The 22650-nt window shown below is 51.6% G+C and overlaps 1 protein-coding gene across 1 annotated transcript in view; it reads right to left on the bottom strand.

The window, feature by feature from the left end:
• Nucleotides 1-22650, bottom strand: part of LOC120381652 (zinc finger protein 91-like) — a gene marked incomplete at its 3' end in the record, with an annotated part of 230735 nt that overhangs the window by 103938 nt on the left and 104147 nt on the right. The window lies entirely within an intron of this gene.

Below are 22650 nucleotides of genomic sequence, written 5' to 3'. Positions count from 1 at the left end.
CCTTGATCTGTTTTTGGTCTGTGCTGAATCTCCCAGGACTTTCCCTGCTCATGACTCCTGGACACATTCCTTTTCGATCTTTGAGATAATGCTCTGTTTTTACCCACTGGCTCAACATTTCCAGGCTGAGAATTCTGCTCCTCTTTCTCACATGCCATTGCATCACCTGCTGTGATAGAGACAGAAACCTCAAACAGGGATGGAAAGGAGAAGACCAAACAAAAACAAGTGCTGAAGACAGGTCAAATAAAAATCAGGAGCTGAACTCCCCCAAACTCTTCCCCCAAATAGGAGAGAGGAGGGGGATGAATTCAGCCTTCACATCCCATCCAAATACGCAGGGGGAGGGAGGAAGCCACTGCCTGGTGTCTGCTAGGATCTATAGGAATCCATGAACTATATTTACCCTGAGGATACGACCCTGCTAGGGATAATAATGAACTGAGAGACCTCCCAAGGGCTTTGTTGGGCATCCCAGATGTTTCCTTCAGGCACTTACAGATTCTGAGGTGATTTAATGTTTCCTCACCTGTGCAGGAGATCTCAGGATCTCTCTTTCCTCTGACCGCTGGAGGTCTGGGACCCATGGCTCTTCCCCTTGTTCCAGCTGGGAGATCACAACACATTGGAAAACTAGAAACCCTGCTCAGATGAAAGAAAACAAAGGAGTTCAGTTGATTTCATAAGACTTGGTCATAAAAAAACATTCTATTAATTTAACTTCAGAGCTTGGTGTGACCTGGTGGGCCAGGGGCAGTTCTCACTGAAAATGCGAAAAAGTTAGGGCAGGCTGAAAAAGGGAGAGCAGATGCTCCCAAAACTGCTGGTTAACACTGAAGTTAAACTCACCGACCAGTCACAAACTGTGCTTCTGATCCCCCACATGGGTTATCGAGAAGCTGAAAAAAGAAATCACGCAGCCCCCATTATTGCATCCCTGTTCTCTGACTCCCAATCAGCAACTAGATCCAGTACAGTGAGAGGTTATTTAAAAACTCTGCTCACATAAACAAAGTGTTCCTCTGACCCCAAAGGCTCACCCACATCACCAGGTCAGTATAGGTTTGGATATTACCCAAAATTCCATCCTTCCAGACAATCCTTTAGCATCTAAACTAAAGGTTTAAACAAAAGAAAGACAGAAAGAAGTTAAATGGTAAAGCAGTCAGATACATTCCAAAATGGATATATCAGGTTCTTAGCAGTATTGGTGAGTTGCTGGCTTGGAAGTCCGTCTGGAACACATCCATAGCTTGGATGGGTCATTCAGTCCTTTGTTCCAGGGTTCAGTTTGTAGAGAAGTTGCTCCAGAGGTAGGAAGGGGGATTGAAGACAAAATGGAGATGATGCAGCTGCCCTTTATATTCCTTTTGGCATGTGGCCTGTACTTCCTGTGTCCCAAACACAAGCTTCACAGCACGTGGCATGGGAAAGCCTTGGAGTTCTCATTACACAGGCATACCCGGCATGTCTTGCTGACTCAATAGGTGTATCCCCTTGGTCCTTTCCATGGGCTCATTGTACAGATGATGACCCTGAATGGGCCATCAAACAGGCTAAGCAGTGTTTATGCCAATATGTCTGGGGGTGTCACCCAGAAATACTGCACAAATCTGGAAATACAGATATACCCCACATATCTATAACTCACAATACAAAGGTGATACAAACATAGAAACAAAATTACCATACTTGGCAAATCATAACATTTTCACTGACACTTGGCATGGCATATCTAGCACGATTCATTGCAAATTTATCAGATTATATTATTATTTTTATTATTAATACAAAAGTGTCTCACAATTCCATACAGTGTCACACTTGTTAAACCAGTGAATTCACAGGACCAGTTACCCAGGGCCTTGAAGATGCCGAACACTGTGCTTATGAGGGATTGAAATACCCACATATCTGCTGGGAACACACACACAGACACTGTGTCAGTCTACACCCCTGTGTTCACTCTTCTAGAAAATTATAATCAATTTTGTACACAGTATGGCTTGTGAGGTATCATTTGAAAATGCATAATCTACTGAATATTATCCTCCTGTTAAAATGTGTAGTAACACTGTATGTAAAGTTATGAGATTTTAGAGTATAAGATTACTGAAAAAGTTACAGTTCTGGGGAACACCCACAGAGCAGTTCCTCAGAGACAGCAAGGCAAACAGCTGGTCAAACAGCCATTCTCCTGCAGGGAAGGTGTGAAGAAGACATTTACATTCCATCACAGGGACCTCTTGAAGCTGTTGTGGAAAACGACCACACGATTGATTTTGAATCAGCTCATCCTGAGGTTCTTTTCTTGGTTAAAAGTGCGCAGGGGGCAACAGCTATTGGAATACTGTCCCCCTGAGCTAAAAATCACACAAGCCTTTTAAAGCTTAAAACCCCAAACAATGACACATAGGTTGCACGTTAATTTCCTTATTTGGAATATATTGCAAAATATGATGCAGGTCAAAAGCAAGCTGAACAAGCAGTTTTCCATATTCGGCCTTTCCTGTTATTGTTATTACACCTGGTGATATGGGAGCAAGACTCTGCATGTCTCAAGAAACGTCACTACCAACCTAGGACATTTTCACATGCTGGGGTGCAATCCAGAGCAGTGAGGAGTTGTGTCATCTGTAATCCTGGGTGAGATTCAGTGTTCTGCTGCTGGAGATCCCCTGTCTGGATACCCTCAGCCAGCATTCAAGGACGCACAGAGTGTTTGTGTGATAAGTAACTCTGGACCAGCAGCTCTGACTCCAGCTGCCTGCTTGTTACACTCCAAGCACATTCTGGTTTGGATAGAGAAGCCTCACGGTTTGAGAGAAGGCCGGGGGTAGGAAGCTTCTGTTCATTATGCTGGACCTAACCCCCAGTTTTACTTGAGTAAAGAGGAGCTATTTGACACTGTGTGATACTGCTCCTCTGCTGTGTTCCCGAAGTGTTTTGCAGCATGGGAGGGTCTCTGGTAGTGTGTGTGTCACTGGCATATTGGGGTGATGCAGAAACAGGACAGAGTAGAGGTGGCATTGTGGGGCTGGCGTGAACCTTTTCTCTTCATTTCCCCTTCCAAGAACCGAGGGGACAGGAACCCTTACCCAGCGAGGTCACAGTCTCATAGTTCTCCTGCATGACATCCCAGTAGAGGGCTCTCTGAGTGGGGTCCAGCAGAGCCCACTCTTCCCTGGTGAAATGGACAGCCACCTCCTCAAAGGTCACCGGCCCCTGAAAGAGCAAGAGTCCAACACTCAGGATCTCTTTCCCCACTCACAGCCCCACTATTTGTGGCAGAGAGGAGCCAATCAAATGGAAGCTGTGGGTGGATCGCACTCAGAGTCCCACCCCGACCCCGCTCAGCGTATCCAGCAAATACCAGGGTGAGGGGACGAAGAGAGAGCCCCTTGTCTCTCCCAGCAGATCCATCACACCCCTACTGGCCACCGACCGATACAGGAGATGGAGCCCCTAGCAGGGTCCAGGGAGCTCCTGGTAGGAAGCCCAATAACCTCCCCATTGTGAGGAGCGGGATATGAAGGGAGAGGCAGCTCCAATAAGCCTGACTCATGGGTGCCCCCTTCATATCTCACAGCAGCCGCTGGTTAGTGAGCTCAGGCTCCAGCACTGGGAGTCTGCTCAGTTTGACTAGCTCCATGTAGGTGGGCTATTTTCTTTCTTCACAAATTAGGGCATTTCCACCTCCCAACCTCCTGGGTCTGTTCCTAGAATCTAGGCCACTTATTAAATAACTCCCAGCAGGTTTGCCACACCCTGGCGTCCTGCTTTCCCCACCCTGTGCATTTCCTGCCCCGCTCCAACCTCCAAACCAGACTGTGCAAACCTTCCCATCTCCGGTGTATTTGCTGTCCCTCTCCTCCAGCAGGAACCCACCAGCAACCTCCCGATAATCTCTACCTGAGTTGGCTCCACTGCAGCCATTTCTCTTCCCTGTCCCATGCCAGGCTGGGATGAGCTGGAGCAAAACATGGACGTCATTCTGCAGCCTGTCTGGGGGAGAAGGGCAGTTGTGGGCGTTTCAGAACCAGTTTTAGTTAATTTCACATCAGAATTCCCCCAGGCCCTTTCCCTGCAGACACCTAGATCCCGCCATGCTGGGAAATGCTCAATCTGTTTATTACAATGTAGACCTGGCCCCTCCTGCCAGGCTAAGCCCACAGACACATTTTTAACCTCCCTTCTCCCATCCCTCACCCCCTAACAAAGTTTCTGAACTCAAGGCTAGAAACCAAAGGAGTCACTGTGGGGGATCCCTCGGACACTGACCCCACGGCAGTCACACCCCAGCAGGGGGAATATGGAGTCAGGAACTGGCTTTTCCTCTGTCTGATCCTTGTTTTGTCCACTGGAAAGTGGTTCTGTCCAGGGATGCAGCAATACATGTGTCTCGGTGGACTAGAGAGCTGGAAATCTCTCCCCACCTCATTTCTACCACTGCCCCTTTCAGTCTCTCCTTCCCGTCCTCTCTCCCTGCCCCTCTGGCTGGGACAATCCCATTCCTGCGGGCTTTGCTCTCCCATGGCTGGATTTTCTCCTGGCAATTGCTAATGGGAGGAGAAATGAGGAGGGGCTGTTTGTGCAGAGTCACTTTCTTGCCAGACCCCAGCACTTTCCCTGAGGTCTTTCAGTTACCTGGAGACTCTGGCTCAGAATTTAGTATTAACAGGGCCCAGGGCTGCCCTAGGGGGCTAGGACCAGCTGGAGAAAGTCATCCCCTGGGCCGGGCAGAGAAGCAGCTTTAATTAAGGTCACTTCCCAGCACAGAACCCCACTGGGGGAGCAGCAGCTGCTAAGCCTGGTCTCCCAGATCACAATGGAGGCTGCAGCGTCTGACCCAGGAAGCTGAACCCCAATCTCCTGAGCAGAGTGAGACAGAGCGTTTGAGCAGCTTCCCTCCTTTAGCTCTCTGGGGAGAGCAGCTAATGAGAGCCCCTCCTCACAGGGAGAATTGCTGATCTCATTTGCCCCACTGTCCATCCGGAGTCACTCCTTGTCTTTCCATACCGTGACTCTGGATTAACAATGGTCTCAGTGAAACCAGAGTTCAGAAAGAATGAGTCCAGAATGCTGTGGAAGAGACCATTGTGCGGCAGTGCTGACCCCCTTCCCTCCTCCCTCACCCCCAGATCCAGGACAAGGACTGGACAATGGACTGGACAATCTAGAACAATGGAACTGGAAGTTCCTGCAGTTTTCAAGAGGGGAGCAGAGCAAAAATCTGTGATTTCACCTCACAGTGTCTGATAAGTGGCTAGAAAGTTATCACAGTGACTGGGCCTGGCCAGGGAATGTCGGGCAGTGCTTGGAGTCAGGATTCTGGCATAAGCTAATCAGGGAGAAGAAGCGAGGTCAGGAGCAGCCCCCAGAGCCCCAGCCAACCCCCCCCCCAGATACTCCCTGGGACCCAGCCCCCAGAGTCCCTGGCCAGGGCCCTCAGATACCCCTCAGAGCCCCACCAGCCAGAGAACCCCCACCAGACCGTCATTGCCAGGTTGGGAATCCCAACGGGTTCCCCCCACCTCGAGACCCCAACAGCCAGAGACCCCCCAAACGGGACCCCCTTTGGGAACTCAGTCCCTCACTGCCTGCCTAGGATCCCCTCACCCTCCAGCAGGATCTGCCCTGCCCTTTGCCTGGCACCCCTCCTCCCCCTGCGGGATCCTGATGCTTTACAGGGGCACCCCCTGGCCTAGCGCCAGGGATTCTCCCACACACACTCTGTGCACTGGGCAGGGCAGCGATCCCAGGAGTCTGCGGGGGAAGCCCAGACAGAGCCCCTGGCACAGCACCAGGCTCCCTCTAACCCCTGTCCCACCTCCCAAGAGACGCCCACCCGGCTGTTCTGCAGCCACCAGGCTAGCGATACCCACCTCCAGGACCCACAGCCTCAGGGCTGGGCACATCACAACCACCCCCTGAAACCCCAAATCTCCAGAACCCACCAACCTCACTAGGGTACCCCCTGCCCAGCCACCCAGAGCCCCCCCCCCCGCCACAATCCCCCTTCAGCTGCTATCTCCCCCCACAGCCCCTCCCCACCCAGCAACACTGTTACCTCACAGTGCCTGAGAAGTGGATAGAAAGTGACCACCGCCCCCTGCTGGCCAGTCACACAGGCAGAGGGAGCCCTGGGGGATGTCTCTTGAACTGGAGTATGGAAGGCCTGGAGGGACAAAATAGGTAAGAAATGTCCATGGCCTGTCACTAGCAAATAATGGCCACCCTGGATCCACCCCAGAGGTGGCTGCATCTTTGCACTGTGGGAAGCAACCCCTCACAGAGGCCATTTGCCATGGGATTTGCGATACTTCTCAACTCACACTGCGTATTTGATAACACAAGAGAAAAACACCAAGATCTGAGGGGATTTTATATCACTGTTAACAGTGATGAGCTGCCAAAATCTTAACAACGGGTTCCCTATAAAAAGTTCAGATTGAAGGGATGTGCGACAGCATGTATTTTTTGTACCAATAGGGTTACCATACGTCCATATTTTCCCAGGAGGTGATTAAGAACCGAAAAGCCTGACATGTCCAGGAAAATACAGATGTATTTTAACCCTACCTAAAGTTCTTTTTTAAAAAGATGGGGCTGAACTAGAAATGAGCTCCGTTTCACATGTGTGCGTGGTGATCAGGGACAGTCTCAATTTTTGGGTCTTTTTCTTATATAGGCTCCTATTACCCCTCACCCCCGTCCCGATTTTTCACACTTGCTGTCTGGTCACTCTAGGGTGTGCACATGTGGGGTCCCAGCTGCTCCCTGCCCCCCCCTCATTAAAGCAGGTGTGCAGGGTTACTGCCCTGGGAACTGCAGGGCACCAGTGGGCATGGGGCAGGGATAGCTGGAGGCAGGGAGTGACACGGGCTGGCTGTGGGCAGGTGATGCAGACGGGCGGGCTGCGGGTGGCTGTGGGCAGGGGGTGGCTGCGGGCGGCTGTGGACAGGGGGGGGCTGCAGGCAGGGGGTGGCTGTGGCAGGGGCTGCAGGCAGAGGCTGGCTGCGGGCAGAGGGTGGCTGTGGCAAGGGCTGGCTGTGGGCAGAGGGCGGCTGTGGGCAGGGGCTGGCTGCGGGCAGAGGGCGGCTGTGGGCAGGGGCTGCAGGCAGAGGCTGGCTGCGGGCAGAGGGTGGCTGTGGCAAGGGCTGGCTGTGGGCAGAGGGCGGCTGTGGGCAGGGGCTGGCTGCGGGCAGAGGCGGCTGTGGGCAGGGGCTGGCTGCGGGTGGCTGTGGGCAGGGGCGGGGCAGGGGCGGCTGTGGGTAGGGGCTGGCTGCAGGCAGGGGGTGGCTGTGGGCAGGGGCTGGCTGTGGGCAGGGGCTGGCTGCGGGTGGCTGTGGGCAGGGGCGGGGCAGGGGCGGCTGTGGGCAGGGGCTGGCTGTGGGTGGCTGTGGGCAGGGGTGGGGCAGGGGCGGCTGTGGGCAGGCGGGTGGCTGCAGGCAGGGGTGGCTGGGGGCTGGCTGGGGGCTGGCTGGGGGCAGGGGTGGCTGGGGCTGGCTGGGGCAGGGGTGGCTGGGGCTGGCTGGGGCAGGGGTGGCAGGGGCTTGCTGGGGGCAGGGGCTGGCTGGGGGCAGGGGTGGCAGGGGCTGGCTGGGGGCAGGGGCTGGCTGGGGCTGGCAGGGAGGGCTGGGGCAGGAAGGCAGGGGAGGGCTGGGGCAGGGCGGGCTGGGGGCAGGGAGGCAGGGGCTGGCTGCAGGCTGGGGGTGGCTGGGGTGGCTGTGGGCAGGGAGTGGGGCAGGGGTGGCTGGGGCGGCTGGGGGCAGGGGTGGCTGGGGCTGGGGCTGGCAGGGGTGGCTGTGGGCAGGGGTGGCTGGGGAGGCTGGGGCGGCTGCGGGCAGGGGTGGCTGCGGGCAGGGGCTGGCTGGGGCAGGGGCTGGCAGGGGCGGCTGTGGGCAGGGGTGGCAGGGGCTGGCTGGGGCAGGGGCTGGGGCAGGGGTGGCTGCAGGTAGCTGCGGGCAGGGGCTGGCTGGGGCTGGCAGGGGCAGAGGCTGGCTGGGGCAGGGGCTGACTGCGGCGGGGGCTGCAGGCAGGGGCTCTGGGCGGGGAGGCGCAGACACTCACACGGGGGGGGGGCTGGGAGCAGCAGGAGGCAGCCGGGCACCCACCAGGCAGCAGCAGGAGCCCCAGGGCCAGAGCTCCAAAGAGCAGGAGCAGCAGCAGGGCCAGGAGGCAGCTCACGTGGCTCCCGCAGCGCCGCGCCCCCCGGCGGCCGGGAGGAGGAATTACAGGCTTCCCAGGCAGAGCCCATCAAACCTTCCCTCGCAGGGAAGCTACTTAACAAGCGGTTCTAAAACCGCTTCTAAATTTAACAACGGGTTCGCGCGAACCGGTGCGAACCGGCTCCAGCTCACCCCTGGCTGTTAACGAACTAGTGGAAAAGGGGGACTGTTGGACTGGATTTTATACGACTGTCCAATACATAAACACAAAGTGATGGTTCCCCCACCCCCACCATTGCCATGGGCAGCAGGGAGCCCTTTAAGGAGCTGATTAAAAGGGCAAGGGAGGGGGAGCTGAAAGGTCCCTGGATAAAGGAAGGGGGCAGCAGTGGGGGACGGGCGGGTGACTGGCAACTGATGGTGGGGGGCAACTGTGTTGGTAGTTAGGGGGCAACAACTGGGATTGGGAAACGGGGGTCTGGGCAGTCCCCATGGGGGACACGTGCGCCTCCCTTCCCTGCCCTGGCAGAGACCCGGCATCTCCTAGAAGATCAGGGTTGGAAGGGACCTCAGGAGGTGTCTAGTCCAACCCCCTGCTCAAAGCAGGGCCAATCCCCAACTAAATCCCCAAATGGCCCCCGCAAGGAGTCAGCTCCCAGCCCTGGGTTTAGCAGGCCAGTGCTCCAACCACTGAGCCATCCCACCCCCACTCCAGGGGCAGCCATGTGCTGGGGAATGACTCAGGGCAACAATTTCCCACCTAAACAAGGACAAATCGCTGCAGATGAAACGGGTGGGAAAATGCCCCTCACTAGAGAAGATTTTAAACTGACGTTTGAGACTCATGGGGAGAACGGGGGAAATCGGGGGAGACGGGAGAGCTGATCATTGGAGGGGAAAGGGGGGAAATCGCCCCAGATTTTATAGCCCGTGTGAGACACTGAGCGAGAAAAGGGGCAGAACTAGAGAGAATTTGTATCGGGGGCGAGAGACAAGTGGCACAAACAGGGACAGGATCCAATTAACCCCCCTCCACCCTTCGCCCACCCGCCACTCCCCCCACCCGCGGGAATTTCCTGGCTGCACAGAGACAGTTCAACCCCAGCGTCCCACTGACCTTCCCCTCCCTACAACTCCAGCTTCTCCCTCCCTGCCTGATACCCCCATCTTCCCCACACCACAGGATCCCCGCCAGGCCCCAGTCTCTGCCCCCAAATCCCACTGGGGCTGAGGCAGCTCTGAGGCTTCTCCCAGGTTCCCGGGGCAGAGTCACTTTCCTGCCCAGCCCCAGTGCCCCCGGGGTCTCTCACTCCCGGGGCTCCGTGGGAGGCTGGACACCAGGGATGCAGGACGGCAGGAATGGGGGTGACAGGCCTCCTGTTCCTCAGTCTCACGGCGGGACCCAGGGGGCTCGTCACTCTCCGGCTCGGGAGCGCTGGGAAGACCCGACCGTGGACGGGCCGTCGCTGGGGGGGACGGCCCCGCGCAGGCGCTGAGCACGTCCTTATATCCAGGGCCGTCCTTAGGCATAGGCAGAATAGGCAGCCGCCTAGGGCACCACTAGGTCTGGGGGCACCGCTCTGCTGGGAGCCTGGACAGATGGGAAGCAGTGGAGCATGTAAGATCAGGCTGCTGGGTCCTAGAGAGAGCCGAACGCAGCACAGTCTGAGGGAGGGGATTGGCTGCTGGGATCTCTGGGAAGGGGAGGGGGTAGGGGTTGGGGAAGGAGCTCACCTGTGAGTGTGACTCTTTCCCCCTGGCTGAGGTGAGGTGAGGCAGGCTCTGCGGCTCTGGAACCAGTATCCTTTGTTGTCCCCCATAACATCCATTCTTCTCCCCCGCTGCCCCATGGAGTATCCCCTCCTTTCTCCCTCCCCCCACGGAGCATCCCTCTCTCTCTCCTCCCTCCCCTCCGTCAGGGCTGGGTTGGGTGAGGTGCTGGGGGGGTAGGTGGGGGGAGGAGGCTGGCTGCCTGCAGAGGAGTGAAAGTGAAAGTAACTTCTGGGATGGGAGGAGCCTATACAGGAGAGATGGGCTCCACCTAAACCAAAGTGGAACCAGACTGCTGGCGCTAAACATTAAAAAGGTTGTAGAGCAGTTTTTAAACTAGGTGATGGGGGAAAGCCGACTGCTGCAGAGAAGCGTGTGGATCGGACACAGACTTCTCTTAGGGGAGAGTCTGATGATAGAGAATCTCCAGGTTATAGTCAGGAGCAGAGGAATGAGAAATATAATGTAAGGGCCGGATCAGATGATGAACAGTCACATAAAAAAGAATCTGGCACATCAGAAAAAGGCAGGCTAATAAACAGGGACAAGTTTTTAAAGTGCTTGTACACAAATGCCAGAAGTCTAAATAATAAGATGGGTGAACTAGAGTGCCTTGTGATAAAGGAGGATATTGATATAATAGGCATCACAGAAACCTGGTGGACTGAGAGCAATCAATGGGACACAATCATTCCGGGGTACAAAATATATCGGAAGGACAGAACAGGCCGTGCAGGGGGAGGAGTGGCACTATATGTTAAAGAAAGTGTAGATTCAAATGAAGTAAAATCTTAAGCGAATCCACAGGTTCCATAGAGTCTCTATGGATAGAAATTTCATGCTCTAGTAAAAATATAACATTAGGGATCTATTATCGACCACCTGACCAGGACAGTAATAGTGATGATGAAATGCTAAGGGAAATTAGAGAGGCTATCAAAATTAAGAACCCAATAATAGTGGGGATTTCAATTATCCCCATATTGACTGGGAACATTTCACTTCAGGACGAAATGCAGAGATAAAATTTCTCGATACTTTAAATGACTGCTTCATGGAGCAGCTGGTGCAGGAACCCACAAGGGCGAGGCGACTCGAGATTTAATCCTGAGTGGAGCACAGGAGCTGGTCCAAGAGGTAACTATAGCAGGACCGCTTGGAAATAGTGACCATAATACAATAGCATTCAACATCCCTGTGGTGGGAAGAACATCCCAACTGCCCACCAATGTGGCCTTTAATTTCAAAGGGGAACTATACAAAAATGAGGGTTAGTTAGACAAAAGTTAAAAGGTACATTGACTAAAGTGAAATCCCTGCAAGTTGCGTGGGCCCTTTTAAAGACACCATAATAGAGGCCCAACTTCAATGTATACCCCAAATTAAGAAAAACTGTAAAAGAACTAAAAGAGCCACCGTGGCTTAACCACCATGTAAAAGAAGCAGTGAAAGATAAAAAGACTTCCTTTAAAAGTGGAAGTCAAATCCTAGTGAGGCAAATAGAAAGGAGCACAAACGCTGCCAACTTAAGTGCAAGAGTGTAATAAGAAAGCCAAAGAGGAGTTTGAAGAACGGCTAGCCAAAAACTCCAAAGGTAATAACAAAATGTTTTTAAGTACATCAGAAGCAGGAAGCCTGCTAAACAACCAGTGGGGCCCTTGATGATGAAAATACAAAGGAGCGCTTAAAGATGATAAAGTCATTGCGGAGAAACTAAATGGATTCTTTGCCTCAGTCTTCACGGCTGAGGATGTTAGAGATTCCCAAACCTGAGCTGGCTTTGTAGGTGACAAATCTGAGGAACTGTCACAGATTGAAGTATCAGTAGAGGAGGTTTTGGAATTAATTGATAAACTCAACATTAACAAGTCACGGGACCAGATGGCATTCACCCAAGAGTTCTGAAAGAACTCAAATGTGAAGTTATGGAACTATTAACTAGGTTTGTAACCTGTCCTTTAAATCGGCTTCGGTACCCAATGACTGGAAGTTAGCTAATGTAACGCCAATATTTAAAAAGGGCTCTAGGGTGATCCAGCAATTACAGACCGGTAAGTCTAACGTCGGTACCGGGCAAATTAGTTGAAACAATAGTAAAGAATAAAATTGTCAGACACATAGAAAAACATAAACTCTTGAGCAATAGTCAACATGGTTTCTGTAAAGGAAATCGTGTCTTACTAATCTATTAGAGTTCTTTGAAGGGTCAACAAACATGTGGACAAGGGGATCCGGTGGACATAGTGTACTTAGATTTCAGAAAGCCTTTGACAAGGTCCTCACCAAAGGCTCTTACGTAAATTAAGCTGTCATGGGATAAAAGGAAAGGTCCTTTCATGGATTGAGAACTGGTTAAAGGACAGGAACAAAGGGTAGGAATTAATGGTAAATTCTCAGAATGGAGAGGGTAACTAGTGGTGTTCCCCAAGGGTCAGTCCTAGGACCAATCCTATTCAATTTATTCATAAATGATCTGGAGAAAGGGTAAACAGTGAGGTGGCAAAGTTTGCAGATGATACTAAACTGCTCAAGATAGTTAAGACCAAAGCAGATTGTGAAGAACTTCAAAAGATCTCACAAAACTAAGTGATTGGGCAACAAAATGGCAAATGAAATTTAATGTGGATAAATGTAAAGTAATGCACATTGGAAAAAATAACCCCAACTATACATACAACATGATGGGGCTAATTTAGCTACAACGAGTCAGGAAAAGATCTTGGAGTTATCGTGGATAGTTCTCTGAAGATGTCACGCAGTGTGCAGAGGCGGTCAAAAAGCAAACAGGATGTTAGGAATCATTAAAAGGGATAGAGAATAAGACTGAGAATATATTATTGCCCTTATATAAATCCATGGTACGCCCACATCTCGAATACTGTGTACAGATGTGGTCTCCTCACCTCAAAAAGATATTCTAGCATTAGAAAGGTTCAGAAAAGAGCAACTAAAATGATTAGGGGTTTAGAGAAGGTCCCATATGAGGAAAGATTAAAGAGGCTAGGACTCTTCAGTTTGGAAAAGAGAAGACTAAGGGGACATGATAGAGGTATATAAAATCATGAGTGATGTTGAGAAAGTGGATAAGGAAAAGTTATTTACTTATTCACATAATATAAGAACTAGGGTCACCAAATGAAATTAATAGGCAGCAGGTTTAAAACAAATAAAAGGAAGTTCTTCTTCACGCAGCGCACAGTCAACTTGTGGAACTCCTTACCTGAGGAGGTTGTGAAGGCTAGGACTATAACAATGTTTAAAGGGGACTGGATAAATTCATGGTGGCTAAGTCCATAAATGGCTATTAGCCAGGATGGGTAAGAATGGTGTCCCTAGCCTCTGTTCGTCAGAGGATGGAGATGGATGGCAGGAGAGAGATCATTTGATCATTGCCTGTTAGGTTCACTCCCTCAGGGCACCTGGCATTGGCCACTGTCGGTAGACAGATACTGGGCTAGATGGACCTTTGGTCTGACCAGTGCGGCCTTTCTTATGTTCTTATGTTCTTATGTTAACTCACTTCCTCGGCCAGGATAGGAATGTCACACAGGGCTGGGCTGGGGTTAGCCAGATGTGTGAAAAATCAGGACAGGGGGTTGGGGTAGGGTGAGCAGATATCCCTATTTTATAGGGCCAGTCCCAATTTTGGGGTCTTTTTTCTTATATAGGCTCCTCCCGGCCTGATTTTTCACACTTGCTGTCTGGTCACTCTAGGTGGGGAGTAATTGGTGCATATATAAGACAAAGCCCCAAATATCGGGACTGGCTCTATAAAATCAGGACATCTGGATCTGGGCACCTAGCTGGGGCGCCTCTCCCCCGGGCTGGCAGTTGCCAGCGATCCACCTCATCCGGGGGGAGCTGCACAGGGCAGGATGAGCTGCTGTGGCTCCATGGGTGACCTGTCCCTGAGATCAGATGCTGTGCTAACTTCACCATGGTCCGGAAGGCTGGTGGTGGTGCCCGATGGCGTGTGATTGGACCTGAGGGTTTGCTGCTGCTGTTGCCACTCTGCACGCCAAGAGGTGGATTTTGGGGTCTACTGCAGATGTTGGACCAGCAGGCTGGGGTGAGCCAAGCATGAAACAGCAGTACTGTGTTGCCATTTAGATTGTCATTTAACAACTTTGTTTGCCAAAAATTCTTGCTAACAATCCTGAATCCAATTTCAATATTTTTTTTTAAAATCAATATCTTAGCCAAAAACAGAAAATTAAGTTGTTTTGAAATTATTAGTGACAGGTTTGGTTTGAGGCAGGGAGTGGGCCAGTTTTCATCAGAGAAACAAAAAAATGTTGACTGACTTTCCTATAGCCTGTTACTCCTGATAAGAGCCCTCCAACAACAGTAATATGCTCATCTCCTTACTAGCGTATAAAGCAGGAATTCGGCAACCTATGGCACATGCGCCAAAGGTAGGTGAGCTGATTTTTGATGAGTGCAGCGGCAGGCTGAGCGGCTCAGCCTATCACTGCTCTGGGGTTCGGCTGCTGCCCTATTGCCAGCTGGGATACGGCCGTCGGCCCCACTCAGCACCTGCTGCTGGCCTGGGGACCCCAAGGAACCCCAGGCTGGCAGCGGGCTGAGCAGGCGGCTGAACCACTCAACCTGCTGTCAGCCTGGGGTTCCATTCACTCAGCTGGCAGCGGGCTGAGTGGGCTGGTGGCGAGCTGAGCAGGGCGGTGGGGTTGAGTGGCTCAGTCTGCTGCCAGTCTGGGGTGCCGGCAGCACTCAGCCTACTGCTACTCGGTGTTCCGGCTGCCAGCCCCTTGCCAGTCAGGAGCCCAGCCGCGGCCCCTCTGCCTCCTGCCAGCCTGGGTGAGCAGAATCCCAGGCTGGTAGCGGGCTGAGGGGTTGGCAGCAGGAACTTGGCTGGCAGGAGTTGGTGGTCAGAACCCCAGACCAGCAGCGGGCTGAGCAGGGCCTGGGATCCTTGTCTACAGGGGCGGCTCGTTTTTGGCCGCCCCAAGCAGTCATGCGCGAGGCGCCAGAGCCGCGGGAGCAGCGGATCTCCCACGGGCATGACTGCAGAGGACCGCTGGTCCCGCGTGGCTCGGCTGGACCTCCAGCGGCTGCGGGCGGTTAGAGGTCGGCGGCTCCACTTGAGCTGCGCGGTCATGCCTGCGGGAGGTCCAGCCGAGCCGCGGACGGCGCCCCTCCGCAGTCATGCCTGCGGCAGGTCCAGTCGTCCCGGGGCTCCGGTGGACCCCCGCAGACATGACTGCGGCAGGTCCGCCGGCCCAGCCTGCCGCCCCCCCCGGCGGCAGGGGACGGGCCGCTCCTCGGCTCGCAGCCGAAGGATGAGCTGGGGCCCCAGCCTTTTGCCGCCCCCTAGATTTTGCCACCCTAGGCACCAGCTTGTTTTGCTGGTGCCTAGAGACGCCTGCTTGTCTAGGTTTCCAGCCACCAGTCCCGCTCAGCCGCTGCCGGTCTGGGGTTTCATTTACTCAGCTGGCAGCGGGCTGAGCAGGACCGGTGGCCAGGACCTCAGATAATAACAATAGTTTATTTATATAATATAGACATAGATACCTTCTATAAACGTTAAAATGTAGTACTGGCACGAAACCTTAAATTACAGTGAACTTGGCACACCACTTCTGAAAGGTTGCCGACCCGGTATAGACTGACCATATGTTGTACTAAGATTCTCCTGCTTTTTCCCAGAAGTTGGGCAGCCAATGTTTTACGTTTTCCACAATGTTTTCTCAACTTTCATAAAGTAAATACATAGTTAATGAGTTAAAAAGGCCAGGAACACTTCCTTGTGAAGAATCTGTACAGCAGATCATGCTAGAGCTGTGAAAATGTCAGTTTTTGATGGAACTTTAGAGGCAGTGATTTATTATGTATTTTATCATGTGAATGTGCTGCTATTGCTAATATCTTTCCAAACAAAAATAAGGTACAATAGGACTTCTGTAACATTTCTGTGCTACCTTAATCTAGATGAGATGATTCTGTGCTGACTTCATTTTGGTCACTTTGTGCTTTACCTAGCAGTAAAACTAGGGTTATATTTTCCCACTGTTTGGAAACCCAGCTTATTAAACTGATTTTGCAGCCAAAAAAGCCAGAAAGATTGCTTTTAATTAAAAACAAATCTTTGTTTCAATACCTCTTCATATAAATTTCCAATAAAATTTTGACAAATTAAAAAAATTATATTATTTGCATCATTCTGTCAAATCAGAATTTTTTCTATAGTGCTACTTCTTTAGTGCTAGTGCATCAGCATTACAGTGTGCTTAATTAAGTTAAACTGGTTTTAATAACGTGAATGTGGCAAGTTTTCCAATACTGTATGCTTATATTTGTGTTGCTAAGAGCAGATCAAGCACAGGGGCACCAGTTTAATAATCTCGCCTAGGGCACCAGAAATCCTAAGGACGGCCCTGCTTATATCACTTCTGTGGCGGGAAAAGTGCTGAGGAGATGGAACGCTGAGGGCTGGTTTTGGCGGGAAAAACCGGTTTGGACTGGTTTGAGCCTGTCCCTGATGGTAAACAAGTCCCCTCTCAGAGCTGGAGTCCAGGGGTCAATAGTTCATATGCTCCAGATTGGATCTTATTTTAAAGCCAGTGATTTACTTCATAAACATCTTATTAACCAACTAATTGAACCTATTGAACAGTTTATACTTCTCACACCTAACAATGAGATAAAAAAAGGAACACAGACAAACCTTGTCAGTAACGGCTAATGTCCCAACTCTGCGCTTGTTGCAGGGCTGCTGCTCAGGGACAGGAACCTCCTGGCACCCAGCCTCCACAATCACTCAGGCTGCACTTTCTGCACGACTAGGTGCTGGCTGAAGGGGGCATGGGAATTGGTGGCCTCTGCTGCAGGTGATGGGAATCGCAGGTATTTAAAGCCATGGCCTAGAGGAGGGAAGTGCCTAACTCCAGAGTCTGCAGCTGCCTAGGGCCAGGGCTGCGGATTTAGAGTCCCTAGTGCAGCCGTTGCAAGGTTCAAGCATGCTCAGCCCTGGCATTGCCACCCCTCCTGCGGCTAGTAGCTGCAGCTGGCTAAGGCTGGCCTCTGGGAACTGGCCCCATGGCTGCAGCCAGAGAAGCTACAAGTGGCTCTGTGACTACGGGGGCCATTAAGCTAGAGCAGCTAAAGACACTGGAGTTAACCTCAAGGAACAGAGGTCACCAGTAGGACAGGAATGTCAGGGGGAGGAGGGAAAGAGGGAGCATGTCAGGCTGGCAGAGGGAGCTTCCAGCTGGGTGGGAGCATGACCAAAGTAGAAAGGAAACAAGGGTGGGGATAGGTGGTGGTGACCAGGTAGCAGACTATCATGTAGATGGGAACAGAGGGAGAGAGGCTGGTGGCTTCAGATTCCCAAGGGCTAAGTCCTGACCTTGGGGAGATGGTGTTTGCAGGTGGCTGGCTCACATGGCAGGATGGGGGCTGAGGGGGGGATCTGTCAGAACTGAGCAGGTATCTGCTGGCTTTAGAACTCTGAGCTGAGACTAGGACCACATGCCGTGACTGGTGACATGGCGGGTACTGGAGACATGGCTAGAGAAGGTCTGAATGAGGAAGGAGATAAATCTGTGGGGAGTTTCGTTGATCACTATGAAAGTTCTGCTCACTGTGGACACTGGTAAACCCACATGGGTGTACAGCTCATTGAGAAACCCGGGGGCTGAGGGAGCTGTGTATAGCAATGCGTACAGTCATGTAGGGGTGTGTGATCAAAATGAAAAATGTCTCTGAGGTTCAGTAGCGGGTATGCTATGGCACCAACGGCACTGCCCCACCAGGCCCACACTCGGAGCCCACAGTGACTACATAGGGGCCTACAAATATGTTTGGTACCAGGACCCACAGAAGGTTAATCCGGCCCTGACGGCCTGAGCACTATTTCAGCCCCACATTTTTGGGTGGACCTCCCACAGTGGGAGCTGCAGAGCCCTCCCACACACACACACACCCCTCCCTCCTGGTGTTGGGAGGAACAGGAGAAAGAACAAAATAAGCAAGAGAAGAAGAGAAAGGAGGAGGCTGGAGGAAAAGGTGAAACAAAAGGACAAACTCTAATGTCCCGGTCATTCTAAGGGACAAAATCCCAGATGCGCAATAAAAATTCTGCCTCTTTAAGTTCGTGTTTTCCATGCTTAGAATTCAACTGTCACCAGATGGATCAGACTGAACAGATTTCAAACCTCCAGGAGGCTCTTACCTTCTAAACAGGACGGCTGTTTTCTAGTAAAATCACTAAAAGGAAGGAGAAAACTCGAAAGAGGTTCCTCCTGGCGCTCACGGCCGTGAACCCGAATACTCTCTCAGTCCTCAAAGAGAGACCTGGAGAAGGAGACTTGCTGGAGCAAAGCCACAGGGGTCTCTGAGGTTTCCCTGGCCCCTCGCCCCTGTACTGCCTGGCCGATGTCAGCATCTCTCTGTGAGGTCACCACCTCCCCACCACCTTGGACCAATAGTCTGAGGTCCTGCAAAAGGCCTTTGTGATGTCACTGCCGCACCCCTCCCTTGCTGTGCCAATGTCCTGCCCCTGGCCAGGCACTTTGCAGGTTTGAGCTGCTCCCTAAGGATCACCCCACTCTAGGAGCGTTCGTTCTAGGCAGCAAGCCGGCTAGACAGGGAAACATCAGACGCTGCTCTCAATGCTACACTCAGTTTTTCAGAAATTAGTCGACTTTATGGCCAGAAGAGACCATTAGAGCATCTAATCTGACCCCCTGCGTATCACAGGCCTCCTGTAGGACACAAGAGCTACTTTTGGGGCAAACACATTCCAGAAAGGCATCTAGTCTTCATGAAATGACATCAAGAGATAGAAAATCCATCACTTTCCATGGTAGCTTGTTCCTGTGGTGAATCATCTCGCTCTTGAATCTTGTGCCTTAGTTGTAATATGAATGTGTCTCTTTTCACCTTCCAGGCACTAGGTCTTGTTAGGCCTTTCTCTGCTCAATTCAAGAGCCCTTTAATACCCAACTTTCTCTCCATTAAGGCACTTCAGCACTTCAATGAAGTCACCTTTCAATCTTCTTTTGATAAGTTAAACAGGTTGAGCTCTTTCAATAGCTCACTAGAAGGCATTTTCTCCAGCCCTCAGAACATCTGGTGGCTCTTTGCTGCCCCAGCTCCAATTTCATTGATGCCGTGTCACCTCCTGTGACATTATTGACATAATCTGTAACTGTATAGATCACCGTTACCACTGTTCTATATTCGCAGCCAATATTGTAGAAAGGCTGTCGTGTAAGGGGTCTATGGAGAGGTTCTGATTGGCTGATTATAATGATGCTATCTCTAGATGTGTATCATTTTTGTAGTTGGTGTTATGAATATTGGCTCTATGCTGCCCTATTTCAAACTTGTGCTCTGCTTCCAGGAACACCCCAGCCAGACAAGTTGGTGTCAGTTCTGCCTAGCCTGCTTGATGGCCCATTACGGACCATCAGCTATACAATCGACCCACTGAGAGAAGGCAGATACACCTTGTGACTCAGCAAGCTATGCAAGGACCTGCCTATGGACAGAACTCTAAGGTTTTTCTATGCCATGTGCTTAGGAGAGATGTATTTTTCCATGCCATGCTTCCTCGCTGACCCAGAGAGAACAGGAACACGAAAACAAAACCTCCCCCCACAGATTTGAAAGTATTTTCTTCCCTTATTGCTCCTTTTGGTCATGTGCCAACCAGGTTATCTGAGCTTTTAACCCTTTACAGGGTATTTTATGCTACCTGTAGCTATAATGTTTATGACACCCTGTAAATAGCAATCTGCAGAATCTGATTCTGAGAAAGGGCAGGGTGAAGGGAAGTGGCTTCAGTAGATTTACTGAGCATGCTCAGTTCATGTGAGCATGCTCAGTGCACCATAAGTAGCAAATTCCTACACACAGCAGTTTCTCACACTGCACCTGAGGCAGCATGACGCAGGGGCTCCATCACTGTCCAGACCCCACCCAAGAGCAGATCCCCAGGCTGCGAGACCCTCAGCTTCTGGGACCTGTGTGTGGAGTGTCTCTTCTGCCCACCCAGGGCTGCCCCTGGGGTCCCTCTGGCCCCTGCAGCCCCTGGCCAGGGGCAGCAGAGCCTGGGACTGGGTCCAGCTGGAGGAAGTCCCCACCTCAGATGGGCACAGAAAGTGCTTCAGTGAAAGTCTGTCCCTGGAGCAGCCCTCTGCCGCCGCAGCAGCAGCCCGGAGCTCAGCCCGGCTCCCAGCGCACACTGGAGGCAGCACCAGCAGCGTCTGGTACCTTACAAAGCCCAGCCACCAGGAGCTGCCCCACGGCTCTTTTCCTTGTTTTCCTGCTTCCTTCCTACCAGCCCCACTGCTCCGGCCCCTTCCTGGGTCCTTCGCCCAACCCAGGCTGCAGCTGCCGCACTCACGGGGCCAGCTGTGGGACTGTCTGAGGTGGGAACTAGCCCCATCTCTGCTCCTCCTGCCCGTGTGTGTCCCAGAGCCGCTGCAGGGACTGGACCCGCACTCAGGCTCTCTGCGCCTTGTTAGCGCTCACAGGGGCCAATCCAACTACGGGAGAGTGAGCGCGCCTTGGGAGCCCAGAGGAAGTGACCAAGTCTCCTGCCAGAGGGTGGGGAGGAAGAAGAAAGGGAAAGAGGAGAGACTGAAAGGGGATAAGGAGAAATAAGTGAGGCAAGCAGCACCCAGCTCTTTTCTACTGCATCACCTCTGGAGTAGAGATTGCTCCTGAGCTCTGGGTAAATAGCCCCCAGTGTCCCCCCCTGATACCCCTGCCTCCCAAGACAATGCACATGGGGATCTCCTTCCTGCCAGGTGATTACAAGCAGGTGTAGGTGTCACCCTTATGCCATGATTGGAGAAAGACAGCAAAGCTTGGGAACACGGCTGCCTGTATTTCCAGTGTGACAATCCCGGCCCAGGAGGGGTTTGTTCTCTGCTCCTGCTGGATGGGCACAGAATGGGGCAGCAACAGGTCTGTGTCAGTTTTGTGTTGCTCCCACGTTCCTTAACTTAGAACAGTGTGAAATGTAAGAAATGGAGATTGAATTTAAAGGAAATACACAAAGTAAAGTTCCAGCCCCTGCTGCTTATTGAAAGAAATGACTCAATTTCCCAGTTACAGGTTTTATTAACATGAACAAATAATCCCAAGAGTGCACGTCACTGAGGCTAAATGACTATAGACACCACTCAGCTAAGGGGGTTAAACAACACAGTGATAAAGTTCAGGTCAAATCAGGGAAATCAATGAGTTAACAAGGATATTGCGCTGGAATCAAGTCATCAATTTAGTCCAACCATCAGATTAATACAGCAGAAAAAAAAAACCAACCCCTATAAATCCTGAAAGAGCAACCCAAAGAGGCAGGTGCACATTTAGTGACGCCTTGAGAACCCCAGAGATTTTTCACCCAGGCCCTGCAACCCAGATTTACCCAGCTGAATATTTCAATGCCGAGAAAACGTGAATCATTGCTGACATTTAGCTCACAACCTCAAAGCTAATTACAGTTTTCTCCTTAGATTTCACTGTTCTGTAGCTAATACTTCTCCTCGCCCTCTCGCCCCAGAACACATACAGACCTTAAGAGAGACATTAGTAAAGAATTCAAACAGCTCGCTGAACAATACGATCTGACCACTCAATTCCTTGTGATGCTTGCACAGGTGAGGCGGCATGCATTCTGGGTCATTTCATAGGGCAGGGTTTTAAGGCTGTTAAGATTTGGGAACTATTCTTCCTAGCATCTTCCCTGCTGTAGATTTCAGAGGTGTCTACACCACTGAGCTGCACTGTTACATCCCCAATCGAATAGAAAGGCCGTGGGAGGTCTCCAACTTCATAAAAGAAACAGACAAAAAAATAGAAAGGGAACAAAACAGTTTCTAAGATAATAAGGGGGTTGGATCTCTCTCTGCACCTCTCTGGGCTTTGGATTCGCCCAGAGTAGGAACTGTAGCTCGCAGTTTAGGAACCAGGTACTGGCATAGATTTCCTTTCTCTCAAGTGCAGGGCGTTGTGATTCCTATGTCTTCCATTCTTCTGTCTCCCATCGTGGTGATGGGACACAGTGGAGTGAGAATGAGGAGGAAAACCCCAGCAGGAGAGATGCTGAGTGAATTAGGAACCAACTTTGTGCTCTGTTTCCACACTTCCTAATTTTTCAAAGAAGCAGGAGGCAGAGAGGCTGATACAAATGCATTAGACTCAAGAGCAAAACTAACGACAGGTCTACACTAGGAGGGGGCTCTGATCTAAGATCTGCACAAACTTCTCAGCTACGGGAATAGCAGAGCTGGAAGTCGACGTATGTAGAGTCGACTTGCCTCGGCATCTTCCACAGCCGCAAGAGTCGAAACTGCTGCTGCTCCCTGTCGAGCCTTCACGCTTGCCTCTCAAGGCAAAGCTGGAGTACCAGAGTCGATGGTGAGAGCGCTCAGGGATTTATCATGTCTAGACTAGATCACGTATAAATCAACACTCCCAATAGATCGATCGCTACCATGAGTCTGGTGGGTAGCATAGACCTGCCCTAAGAGACCAAACTACAGACTCTGGACTCAGCATTCAAGTATCCTTCAGTCTGAACTACGCATCTGATACATTCCCTCATTGGCTGGCTCTTCATTATTTGGCCCAGCAAGGAAGTGATCCTCGTCCAACAAGGCAGCCAGATTGGGACCCATAGGCATGGAATGGCTCTGGAAGGGAATCAGCTGTTTACTCTCTGTGCTTCATATAACTT

The sequence above is a fragment of the Mauremys reevesii genome, linkage group 14, assembly GCF_016161935.1.
Source record: "Mauremys reevesii isolate NIE-2019 linkage group 14, ASM1616193v1, whole genome shotgun sequence".
In the NCBI taxonomy this organism is placed as follows: Eukaryota; Metazoa; Chordata; order Testudines; family Geoemydidae; genus Mauremys; species Mauremys reevesii.
The sequence above is the reverse complement of the archived record's forward strand: the minus strand, read 5'-3'. Positions and strand labels throughout refer to the sequence as shown.